This window comes from Nomascus leucogenys, chromosome 3 (genome assembly GCF_006542625.1).
Source record: "Nomascus leucogenys isolate Asia chromosome 3, Asia_NLE_v1, whole genome shotgun sequence".
In the NCBI taxonomy this organism is placed as follows: Eukaryota; Metazoa; Chordata; class Mammalia; order Primates; family Hylobatidae; genus Nomascus; species Nomascus leucogenys.
In genome coordinates, this window is record NC_044383.1 from 19,381,500 (window position 1) to 19,393,776 (window position 12,277).

Consider the following 12,277-nt stretch of genomic DNA (forward strand, 5'->3'; position numbering starts at 1 on the left):
CCTGTATTACAGTTACCTATAGACAGTTATATCTGTCATTTAAATTATTTTAAGTTGCCTGAGTGCAGGAACTCTTATTTTTAAAAATCTGAACAAAAATACCTTTGATTTCCTGCAATATCCACCACGGTGCTTTACAGAACTAGGCATTCAAAAGATATTCGTATGATAGGCCGGGCGCAGTGGCTCACGCCTGTAATCCCAGCACTTTGGGAGGCCGAGGCAGGCGGATCACGAGGTCAGGAGATTGAGACCATCCTGGCTAACAGTGAAACCCCGTCTCTACTAAAAATACAAAAAAATTAACTGGGCATGGTGGCGGGTGCCTGTAGTCCCAGCTACTCGGGAGGCTGAGGCAGAAGAATGGCACGAACCGAGGAGGCGAGCTTGCAGTGAGCCGAGATCATGCCACTGCATTCCAGCCTGGGCAGAGCAACACTCAGCCTCAAAAAAAAAAAAAAAAAAAAAAAAAAAGATATTCGTATGATAAAAACTATTTTAAATGCACTATTGCACTGTTTTCATGCCAACCTGGACAGAGAAAATGACACTTGCTGTCTGAAATGACATCTGGCAGTCTTAAGTGGAGAAGTACATCAGGCTATGAGGTTTACTGAAATTTAATAACAAAACTTCATGTCTCACAACGATTCCTCCAAAATCCAAAAATTAGTAAATATATTTGACTTTAGAAGCAACATCCGTGTTAGACTCACGATAAAGTTTAAGTAGCAAATAAAGAGGCTTTTTACTTAAAAGAAGGTCCACCCTATTTGGAGAATGTTTGAAGGACTCATCCTATTTAGGAATTTTCGTTAAACACCCAGGGCAAATAGACATCTACACCTGTTCTGGGACCACAAACTTCTTGTTTCCTTTCATTCGGGACAGCCAATTGTGCCGCAGTGTTTTTTGTAAAATGGTTCCCCTTCCCAGCTGTTGCTGCCCTGTGACCACAACCTTTCAAAAACATCTGAGACTCTTATACTGACATGACTCTCATAATGGAACACAAGATTCCAGACACGGGTTGGCAGCCCGTCAACAGCAAAGTCAGGATGTCCCTGAGTTTGAACACTACCATTTATGCATTAACTTTTGGAGCAGGTGGCCAGTACTACTGTGAATCCAAATAAAACGTTCAGTCACCTAAAACCTTTTGGATTTTCAAATATGTAATTATCATACCATTACATGGACTTTGATTTCTTTGATTTACAGTTCTATGAATGTAACGCAGGCATAGATTTAGGCAGCCACCACAACTGGGATATAGAATAGGCTTTTAAGGGTGAATTTTTTTTTTTTTTTTGATATGTTGTCTTGCTCTGTCACCCAGAATGGAGTGCAGCGGCACGATCTCCGGCTCACTGCAACCTCTGCATCCTGGGTTCAAACAATTCTCCTGCCTCAGCCTCCCAAGAAGCTGGGACTACAGGCATGCCCCACCACGCCCGGCTAATTTTTGTATTTTTAGTAGAGACGGGGTTTCACCAGACTGGTCTCAAACTCCTAACCTCAGGTGATTCGCCTGCCTGGGCCTCCCAAAGTGCTGGAATTACAGGTGTGAGCCACCACACTTGGCCGTGAATTTTTAACATTACAAAACACCAGTAAGACTTAGCATCTATTCCTACTTGGTTTCATCCTGTGTCAACCACTGGGAGTATCTGAATCACAAGTAGGCAGGCCCAATGGCATAAAACTGTGATTCCCAACCTCAGGCTTTAGACTTGATACCCAGGTAAACAAATGTGACAGATTATTGCTGCACAGGCCCTGAAGCCACATGGGCTAACCTCACCCAGTTTTAAAACAATTTCCCCTATATACAATCTACTATTTTTACATGCTACTAGTGATAAATAAAAATATATTTAATCATTCTGGAATCCACAGTAATTACATGTTGATTCAGCTAACATAAAAGGTTAACTAGAAGGGTCTCAACATTTCTTTATGTTAAAGAGTACCTCATTTTCTTAGAATTAGGAATCACTGATGTACTAAAAGAGTAGTGGACTGAAAGTGACTCATTTCTATAGTTGTACAGGCAAAAATGAGGGCTCGGTTTTCTAGATCTCTTTGTTCTGTACTTCACGCTTTGAACCCAGTAAGACCTGAAGCTCCCTAAGGGTAGACCCTCTCTTTTCTTTGGAATCCTACCGGTCCTCCCTGATGTTGCTGGGGGCTTCCTAAGATACACTATGAATAGTGGGGTAAGTCATTTCTTTTCCCTCTAGGATACCACAGGCTAGAGTTCTTTTAACAACAAAAGTGCATGCAGAGACACTCAGCTGTCATTTTTTTCCTTCTCTGATGTTTGCTTTTGTCTTCCTGGCAACCCCATGTATTCTGCAAGAATCATTCTACTCAAAGAAAACACTCCGGTTTTGGCTGGGCGCTGTGGCTCACGCCTGTAATCCCAACACTTTGGAGGCCGAGGTGGGCGGATCACCTGAGGTGAGGAGTTTGAGACCAGCCTGGCCAACATGGTGAAACCCTGTCTCTACTAAAAATACAAAAATTAGCAGGGCGTGGTGGCTGGCCTGTAATCCCAGCTACTCGGGAGGCTGAGGCTGGAGAATCGCTTGAACTCGGGAGGCGGAGGCTAAAGTGAGCTGGGATCGCGACATTGCACTCCAGCCTGGGCAACAAGAGTGAAACTGTCTCAAAGAACAAACAAAAACAAAAAAAAAAAACCACTCCGGTTTTAAACAGACAAAACGCAACGGTTCGGTAAAGCATGAGCTCTTAAGTCAGCCAGGTAAGTCTCGTCTTCCTCATTTAGCCATGCTATCTTGGGCAAATCACTTCATCTTTCTAGGACTCAGCGACTCTAAAATGCAGAGGGCAGTAGTTAACTTCCTCACAAATCCGAATCACGAGAATTAAATGAGAGACGAAGTAAATCACTTAGCACAGTGGCTAGTACTTCCCAAGGGCTTAAAGAGCAGCTATTATTTCTGCTTTAGTTTTACACCACTCCTACAAGCACAAAATTTCTTCCATTCCTGTGGAACCAGCTTGCAGGCTTAAGATGAAAATAATTTGAGGACTAAAGTATTTTTATTTCGTTATTCCTACAGATAAACAAGGGAGACGTGGGAAGTTGGAATAACTTACCAAACCACCCAGGGCCAGCACCTTACACAGTTTAGATGAAAACGCAGGTCAGACTCCACGGCCTTGGATTTAAGCATACAGCACCGTGCTGCCTCACTAAGAAGCTGGAAGCATCAGCTCCCTTAGTTCAGAAGCCCAGCAGGGCTAACGTATTTATAGCAAGGACCCTAGGGCCCGGAAAAGCTATTGGCACACAACAGGCACTCCTTAAACAAACCAGCGTCAGCTGACCCACATCTAAGTAAATGCCCTAGCGCATCTTCCTTTCCTATAGGAGGAAAGTAGGGGAAAAAAAGTCTAGTAAGTGTTAATATTGTTTGTATCGTAATTTTTAGTCAGACGAAGGCACCGAATCCACATGCAAGTTTCTCTTAGAGAGAAAGTGAACGTTTGCATTTGAAGGAGTGATGCCCGGAAGCGCTATTTCCAAACTCATAGAGAATCCTCCCACACCAAACCCTCCAACCTTAGACCTGCCCTTCGCAGCCAAGGTTCCAAGTCTCCTCTCTCCACTTCCAGGGCCCTTGTACCCGCTCAACGCCCAACCTCAACGTCCAGCGCCCAACGTCTGGCCCCCAACGACCGAACCCTTCTCCCTTTCCCTTCATGCAGGCCCTCTCCCTCCCCTATACGCCTGGGAACCCTGACCTGGACAGACGCAAAGAGGACCGCGGACCCGAACCTGTCTCTGCGGCCTGCCCGTGGTGGCGACTGCGGATGCTGGGAGCCCCGCCGCCTGGGATGCGCCCGGCACTCCCCTCGCCTCCAATCCCTAGTGCGCCCTCCTGGCTCCAGCGCACGCCTGCGCACTCCGCGTCCACGTGCAACTCAATGTGCCCACGTGCTCCCTCCGCCTTACCCGGAAGCAGTTTGTGCTCTAGTTGCAGGCTCAAAAAGTTCCTTTGCAGAAACTTTTATTTTGTTCTACCTTCTCCTAGAAAGATGTCTCTGGCGACACCTTCGGCAAATTTTGGGTGCAAAGATGCAGACTTTGTCTTCTCGAAGGTCACTTGGGGCGCCGTAGCCACTTAAAGGTCTTCCAAGGTTTTCCAAATGAATCAACTGCCTCTGCCTGGTCTTGGAAACAAAACACACACGTGCTCATGCTTTTTTTCTTTTCTTCCTGACTGAGGGCATATGATTATACCTGTTGGTGTTACTTAAAGACAAGCTTTTTAAGTTTGGTTTTTTGGGTTTTTTTGTTGTTTTTTTGTGTTTTTTTTTTGCTATGGATCTTTTCTAACAATTTCATAAGGGAACCCTTGTGTACCTATCATCTAGTTTTTACCTCTTCATGGTTAATCTTGTCTACATCTGCAACCCACGCACTCTTTGGGCAATGTTTTGAAGCAAATCGGAGAATTGTAAATGTGAGACAAAGTAGCGAACGTCCGCTTCTGGCCCCCAGCATAGTCCTCCCTCACTGTGAAAAAGCCATGTTTGTTCATTGTGTTTGTCAGCATTTCAGACCCCCTGACTTAGTAACATCCTCAGCCCTCCAGAAGAATGCCTTGAAGACTGCGTAAGCAGGATAGAATTCCGGTTCCCACCTCTCAGAATCACTGCATTTTTAGAAAAGATACCTTCAGAGATCTAGCCCTTGCCTTTTTCTGTACATAACGGACGAGATTAATGATGATGCCTAGACTTACTCTCGCACCCAAACTTTGAAAAGATTTTGATCTTATATAGCTTCTGGGCACTTTTAATGTAACCCCTGGGTAGAACCTCTACCACCTAATATTTAAAGTGTGCTGACCCACTGCTTTGGAGTAGTTTAACAGAAATTCTCTGGGATCTCCCTGGTTGCAGTCCTCGGTAAGACTGAATAAAACTAACTTCACTAACTTCAATTCTTTAAAAGCCTGATTTTTTTTTCTTTAGTTGATGTATCTTTTAAATTTATTTTTGAGAGCAGTTTCAGATTTACTGAATAGTGAAATGAAAGTGCTGACTGGGTGCGGTGGCTCACTCCTGTAATCCCAGCACTTTGGGAGGCCCAGGCGGGCAGATCGCTTGAGGTCTGGAGTTTGAGACCAGCCTGGCCAACATGGTGAAACCCTGTCTCTACTCAAAATAAAAAAATTTAAAAAAATTAGCTGGGTGTGGTGGCGGGCGCCTGTAATCCCAGCTACTTGTGAAACTAAGGCAGGAGAATCGCCTGCACCCAGGAGGCACAGGAGGCAGAGGTTTCACCGAGCCAAGATCACTGCCACTGCACTCCAGCCTGGGCAATAGAGCAAGACTCTGTCTCAAAAAAAAAAAAAAAAAAAAAAGAAAGAAAAAAGGAAAGAAAAGAAAGTGCTTTACAGAGTTCTGACAGAAGCCACATCCTTTCCCCCATTATTAGCATGGTCTGTTAGCATGATACATTTGTTACAATTAAGGAACCAAGGAACCAACATTGATACATTATTAACTAAAGCCCATCTTTTTGATTTCCTTCGTTTTTACATACTGTCCCTTTTCTGATGCAAGATCTCATCAGGATATCATATTACATTTAGTTTTCATGGATCCTTAGGCTCTTCTTGGCCATGGGACTTCCTTAGACTTTGTTTTGATGACCTTGACGTCAAGTTTCCAGGAGTACTCTCAGGCCTTTTCTAGGATGCCCTACTTTTGGAATTTGTCTGATGTTTTTCTGCTGGTAGGAAAGGAGTTACGGGTTATTGGAAGGAAGACCACAGAGGTAAAAATGCCATTTTTATTGCATCATATCAAGCGTACATCCTATGAATATGATTATGACAATTGATGTAGGATTTGGTCATCTGGCTGTGGTAGTGTTTGTTGGGTCTTTCTACTATATTCTTTTTTTTCCCTTCCTTTTTCATACTATACACTTTGGAAGGAAGCTATTATTTGAAGCCCACATTTAAGGAGTAGGGAGTTATGTTGTCCCTCTTTGAGGATGCAGTATCTACAGAAATTATTTGGAATTTTTCTGTATGGGAGATTTGTCTCTTCTCCATTTACTAATTTAATAATGGACTCATGGACATTTATTTTATACTTTTATAATCCAAAACTACTGTATTTCCTTGCTCAGATTTTTCCAGCTTTGGCCACAGGGAGCTCTTTCAGTTGGTTTCTGTTCTTTCACATACTATCATCAGGTGGTATTTTGTTTGTTAAGCACTTTATTACTTTCCGGGATATTGTATCTTTTCATCCAAAAATATTGTAAGTGGGTGTCTTTAAGAGATTACCACTTTTAAGTAACATCACCAAAACTTATCCCAACTTCAAAAACAATAATTTCTCTTGCTTTCCTTTCCTTTCTCCTTTCCTCTCCTTTCTCCTTTCCTCTCCTCTCCTTTCTTTCTGACAGGGTCTTGCTCTGCTGCCCAGACTAGAGTGCAGTGGCACAGTCATAGCTCACTGCAGTCTTGAACTGCTGGACTCAAGCCATCACCCCGCCTCAGTAGCTGGGATTACAAATGTGAGCCATAGTGCCTGGCCATAATTTCTTAATATCATAAAATTAATGTAAACATTTCCAGATACCTCAAATGTTATTTTTTTATTTTATTTTTAGAGATGGGATCCCACTGTGTTGCCCAGGCTGGTCTCAAACTCCTGAGCTCAAGCAGCCCACCTTGGCCTCCCAAAGTGCTGGGATTACAGGTGTGAGCCACCACACCCAGCCATTCAAATGTTATCTTAAATCGTTGATATGTTCAAATCAGTATCAAAACATCCTGTATTTGCACTCAGTGATATATTTTTAAAAGGGGTTTCTCTTTAAATCCTGTACTTCTCTTGCAATTTATTTATCACAGTAACTGCAGGGTTTTTTTTTTTTTTCCATTCAATTTTGTTGATTGCATCCCCCTGGCAGGAATACTTCACAGGTGGTGTTGTGCTTCTCTATTGTAGCATTTCAGAAAATACATAGTATGTAGTTGTTTCACTTTGGAGGATATTAAGATTGATCTAGTAGGTTCAAGTGGTGCCAGCCCCATCCATCCATTACAATACGAAGCTTCCTATCAGTTTTTCATCTAATGGTTCTAGGTTCACAGATGATTACCTAGATCCATTATTTCATCAGGGTTTGCAAAATGGTGATCATCTATCTTTCTTTCTGCAATTATTACATGGAGTTCTATAGAGAAGAGCTTCCCCACATTGACTATTTGATTTACATTCCGTTTGCAACAGGAAAGGTAGGATGAATGCTTGATTCTTTACCTTTATCAGTTCTCAGATTATAATGACTTGTTGGCATCTTTCCAAGAGGGTCAATGACATTAAAAAAAATAAATACACTCACTGATTTTTTACATAATACGTCTCAACCCGTTGCTGTTACTATCTTTGAATGCTAAATTTGTCCTGTTTGAGAAGTTGGGGCCTCTTTGAACTGCCTTCTGAGTCAGCCTTTGGGCACAGTTCATGTTATCTTTGCTTTTCTTCCTTGCTTTCTGCTACAACCAACATGTCCTAGGCTATCTTGAATATTTCTTGCCCCTACTGGGAATCAGCACTTAACCTCCAAGAGAAGCCAAGGTAACTTTTTTTGGGCAATGCTCTTTAGAGATGATAATCTGGGGAATAGGAGTGTGCAATGGGTTGGTCACTGTTCTAGGAGTTTCAGTGGACACACCTTTTTTCATGAAAAAAAAGTACCATGAGTTAATTCTGATATTTGTAAATTCAAATATAGGATTGCAGAATTTTAATGTAATGTCTTTGGTTTATATTTGTATTTCTTTTCTCTTATGGTGAAAAACTTGGTTCACAAAGATATATACTTTATACTAATTATAAATTCAGAAATATTCAGAAATAGTAATACCAATGTTATTACTGACGAGTACTGAAAACAGCTTAAGGTTTCTTCAGTTTTTTCCCCTTGGATTGTCTCCCTAGGAAGGTTTGGTCGATTTATTGTTTTAAAGTCAAATCATTTATTTTCTATGACAAGACACTTTAACTGCAAAATGTGCTTCAATGTAGTACCTTCATTTAAGGAGGAGTGAGGTGCCATTACACCTTCGTGTGTGTGTTTTGCCAACAGTGTGGAAGACACTTAACAGAACAGTAGTAAGTTTTGCTTTACAAACTCTTACATTGCAGAATCGTCTGCATTAGCTATTTTCATTCATGAAATGTGTGTAAGTCCTAAACCAAAGAACATCGTTTCCCCGGACTGAGGAGGTTTGCAAAACGTCGAGAGACTGAACTGCTGACCTTCCTTCTCTGGGCCCGGCGAGGCAACTGTACCCAATACACTTTTTGTTGCCATGCTGCGTGCCAGGTTACTCAGCCGGGAGAGGACACTTCCTACCATCAATGCGCTCAGCCTGAAGCCAGAGACGAAGGCATCGACAGTTTATTATTAAACAATGGCAGCAGCGCCACGCTAAAGACACGAACGCGCTGTTATGGAACCCCCAGAGGTCTCCCCCAGGGCTGAATCGTCGACCTGGCAGGTAGCCTGCTCCAGCCGACTCCGCCCACGTAAGGTGCAAGGTTTACGCATCAGAGCCGGGAAGCCACAATTTCAAATTCTCTTTTATTGCTTTATGTCCCTGACTCATGCAGGCCAAAGGGTGAGGAGGAGTAATAGCCAACAAGAGCGTCCTGCAGAAAGAAAACAACCTGCGTGGGTCGGGAGGAGCTTAAAAGGAAGAACCCGACCAAGGGGCAGGAGACCCGTCTCTCCAGGTCGCTGAGGCGTGGGTGCCCAGCCAGGCGGAGTGCGGGGCGGGGCCTCCCGGGCCGCAAGGTGGGGCCTCCCGCGCCGCGAGGTGGGAGGTGAGCTCCGCCAGCCCAGCCCACTGCAGACAGGTTACCCAGGGCCTCAAGGTGTGCTGCGTCACCCCGCCCGCGCTGCGTCACCCCGCCCGCGCTGCGCTGATTGGTTCCTCCAGGGAGCCCCCGCCCCCTCAGCCGTAACCGGGCCGGCTTCGGTGTCGCCGCCATCTTTGTTGATGTGTCAGCTCCGCAGGGATTTGGGGAAGCCGCGGCTGAGTGAGGCGTCGGCTGTGTTTCTCACCGCGGTCTTTTCCTCCCACTCTTGGGTGGTTGGACCCCACTATGGAAAAGTTGGCTCCTGAGCCAGAGCTCCAGCAGCCTCGTTAGGGTGTGGCCTGAGGCTTGGATAAGTGGGGTGAGTGTCTGAGGGGCACTCGGGGCACACCGGGGAGTCGCGGTGGCGGTGCGGTGGGGCTGCCAACCTTCCGCTCCTTCCTTCACGTCCCAGGGCGGGGGCGAGGGCGAGTGCGAGGTCGAGGTCGAGCCGGCTCCCCACCTGGCTCCTTCGAGGGCGCGGAGGAAGGGGAGGGCTGGGGAACGGGTTTCAAGCCCTTTCCTCTCCCTGCCTTCCTACTTGGGTTCCGGGATCTTGGAGGTGGCGAAGAGGGGTCAGCGGGGGTCGTGGGGGCTGTGCCTCGAGAGCGTCTAAGTTGGAGCCCATTGCCTGGGCTGCGTGTGAACTGCAGCCAAGCCCCACCTGCTCGAGAATGTTTCCTAGACTCAATCGCCTATTTCGCTTTTCGTCTTAAGTTGACTATATGTGGGTGTTTTATATTTACTGTTGTGAAGACTTGTTACCCTCTTCCAAACACTTCCATTACTGTGATTCTAAGTTCCTTAGAAATGATTCTTTGGAGTGGTGGATAGTGTTCTTTATGTTGTCTTTCAAGGACGTCAAGGCATTTCATAAACCTTGATTGGTAAGGAAGGGGTTTCAGATTTATATCTCCATCAGTAATGAAAAATGGCAAAAACAAAACAAAAATCCTTCCACATGTCCCTAAGTAGCAATCTTGGGAAACAGTGCAGGTGTGATTATTGCTTAGCTGTTAACAGTTTAACAACTTCAGCTAATATTCCCATCTTGATTTTGTTTAGAGGAAAAAGTCCTGGATTTCGAGTCAGAACATCTGGATTAGAATCCTACTTCTTTCACTTGATAATCTTGTTACCTGTGGGAATCAGAAGAGAGAATATAGTAAAAATACGCAGTACAGTCCCAGGTACTTGGCCGTTTTCTCTGCCTGTGTGTCATGTTCCTTTGATGCCCAGCTTTTTGTTTCTTCCAAAACGATAGGCCGGGTGTTGTCTTCTAAGGTGTGCAGTAAATCAGGGTTTCAAAAGGTGTGCTGGTAGTCATTCAGAAGAAATTAATCTGCTATTATCTATTTAGGTATGCTAGTTGTGGGTGTGGCTTTCCCAACTATCAAGTACACCTTAATATTTACCGAGTGTTCATCTCGTGGGAAGGGTTCAGGTTCAAGAGAGATTGATAGTGAAACTGAACTATCTCTGTGTGTAATGTACACTGTTCCCTGTGTAACTTCAATTCTTTATCCAACATTACACAAATAAAAAACAGTAATGATTGGCCAGATTGATTTTTCTTTTATTTTTGGTCTTTTCATGTTATTTTTAATGCAGTGAAGATATTAGATCACGAATCTTGCAGTATTAAGAATTAAAACAACTTTTTACAGCATAATAGGCAAACGTATGATTACTGAAGATTCTCCCTGAAAATACATGGATTGTGTTTGTTTTTTAAAGGCCCTGTTAAATTCAGAATAACTGCATATAAACTTAAGGTTTCTTTAAACAGTGGAGATTCCATAGTGTGTCATTGGCTTTTGAGTCCTATTTATTGCTAACGGAAAGGATTGGCTGGTGTGTATCACAGTAACCACTCTAACCTTTTAGTTCCTTCACCCATAAACTAGAGAGTTGTCCTTTAGTGCTGTGCAGTGACAGCATAGCTGATGATGATTGCTTAGTATGTTCAGTTTAGAAACATCTATTTGCAGCTTTATGCTGACATCATGGAGTGAAGATAAAAGCATTGCAGTATACTGACTCTAGGGAAGAGGCAGTAGGTTGAAGCACAAAGCAGCTTTATTTGGAGATTTAGAAAATAATCTTTCCCTTTGAAGAAGGACTAGTAATCTGCACTAGTTTCTCAAATTCATGCAACAGTTTCGTGTTAAAGTAAGAATCCTTACCCTGAAATTTTTTTTCTTTTAGTAAAACTTAGGTTTTTCTTTTATCTCTACCTTAAAATAACTAAAGCTGGTTCTTCAATTTCTCATAAACATATCACTGAGTTTACAGTATTGCAAATGTTATACTTAGTATTCATTTTAGGGGCAGCAGTGAGATCATAGATAATTTAATCTATTGTTTCATACTACTTTGAACTTTCTTAGCTACTGAGATTTAAAAAATATTTGGGCTAAAAAGTAAAAAAAAGGAAAAATACTGAGATGAAGGGACAGTAGACACAAAGTGGAAATCAGCCCCAGCATAGTTTTGATTGGATGGTGAGTGTATTTCTTATTAACATTTGTCTATCGTTAAGACACTTGAACTGATAGTTGTAGGATTATGTAGACTATGTAGTGTCTACCGCACTTAATACATAATCCCACAGTAGACCATCAGTTCATGTTTTTAATAAACTAGAGCATACCAAATTAACCAACTGTGGCCAAAGGTGTCTTCAAAATTTAAACATTAACCCAAACTTTTTAAAGTAATGCAGGCTTATAACTTGAAAAAAAAATTTTTTTAAAGATATTGGCCTTCATTTTGTTTAGTTTTTTGGGACAAGATCTCAGTCTGTCACCCAGGCTGGAGTATAGTGGTATGATCATAATTCACTGTAGCCTTGAACTCCTGGGCTCAAACAATCCTCCTGCCTTAGCCTCCTGAGTAGCTAGGACAACAGGCACAGGCCACCATGCTAATCTTTTTAATTAAAAAATGTATATTATTATTTTTTATAGACCAGGTCTTGCTATGTTTCCCTGGCTGGTCTCTTAATTCCTGGCCTCATTTGATCTTCCCATCTCGGCCTCCCAAAGTGCTGGTATTACAGGTGTGAGCCACCTGTAAAGGAAGGCCTGAGAGCCTTCCTTTTTGAAAAAGGAACTATGGGTCAGATTTTTTTTTTTACCTACTTTATTCGTTTTCAGATTTAGAAGAAAATTAGCTGATAATACTTTTCATGTTTTCTTAGACTCATTAAAGTGTAAGTGCAATCTTCAAATTAGATTTCTATATTAGTAGAAAGTTATTTCTGATAACTTTATGCTTTAGTATTTTAAAGTATTTATAGGAGATATGTAAAATTACCGAGCTGATATGACATATATGGTGTAACTTGATA

At 42.8% G+C, this 12,277-nt stretch overlaps 1 protein-coding gene across 4 annotated transcripts in view; it reads left to right on the plus strand.

The window, feature by feature from the left end:
• Positions 1–9,033: 9,033 nt before the first annotated feature.
• CCDC186 (coiled-coil domain containing 186) overlaps positions 9,034–12,277 on the plus strand; it is a 53,051-nt gene continuing 49,807 nt past the window's right edge. Inside the window, exons 1-2 of one of the 4 annotated variants that reach the window (XM_003255494.4) lie at positions 9,042–9,247; positions 9,991–10,115. The gene's annotated coding sequence lies outside the window, so the exon portion shown is untranslated. Of the gene's footprint in view, positions 9,248–9,990; positions 10,116–12,277 lie in introns of all 4 variants that reach the window. The other 3 variants (XM_030806845.1, XM_030806830.1, XM_030806838.1) reach the window with 3 other exon arrangements.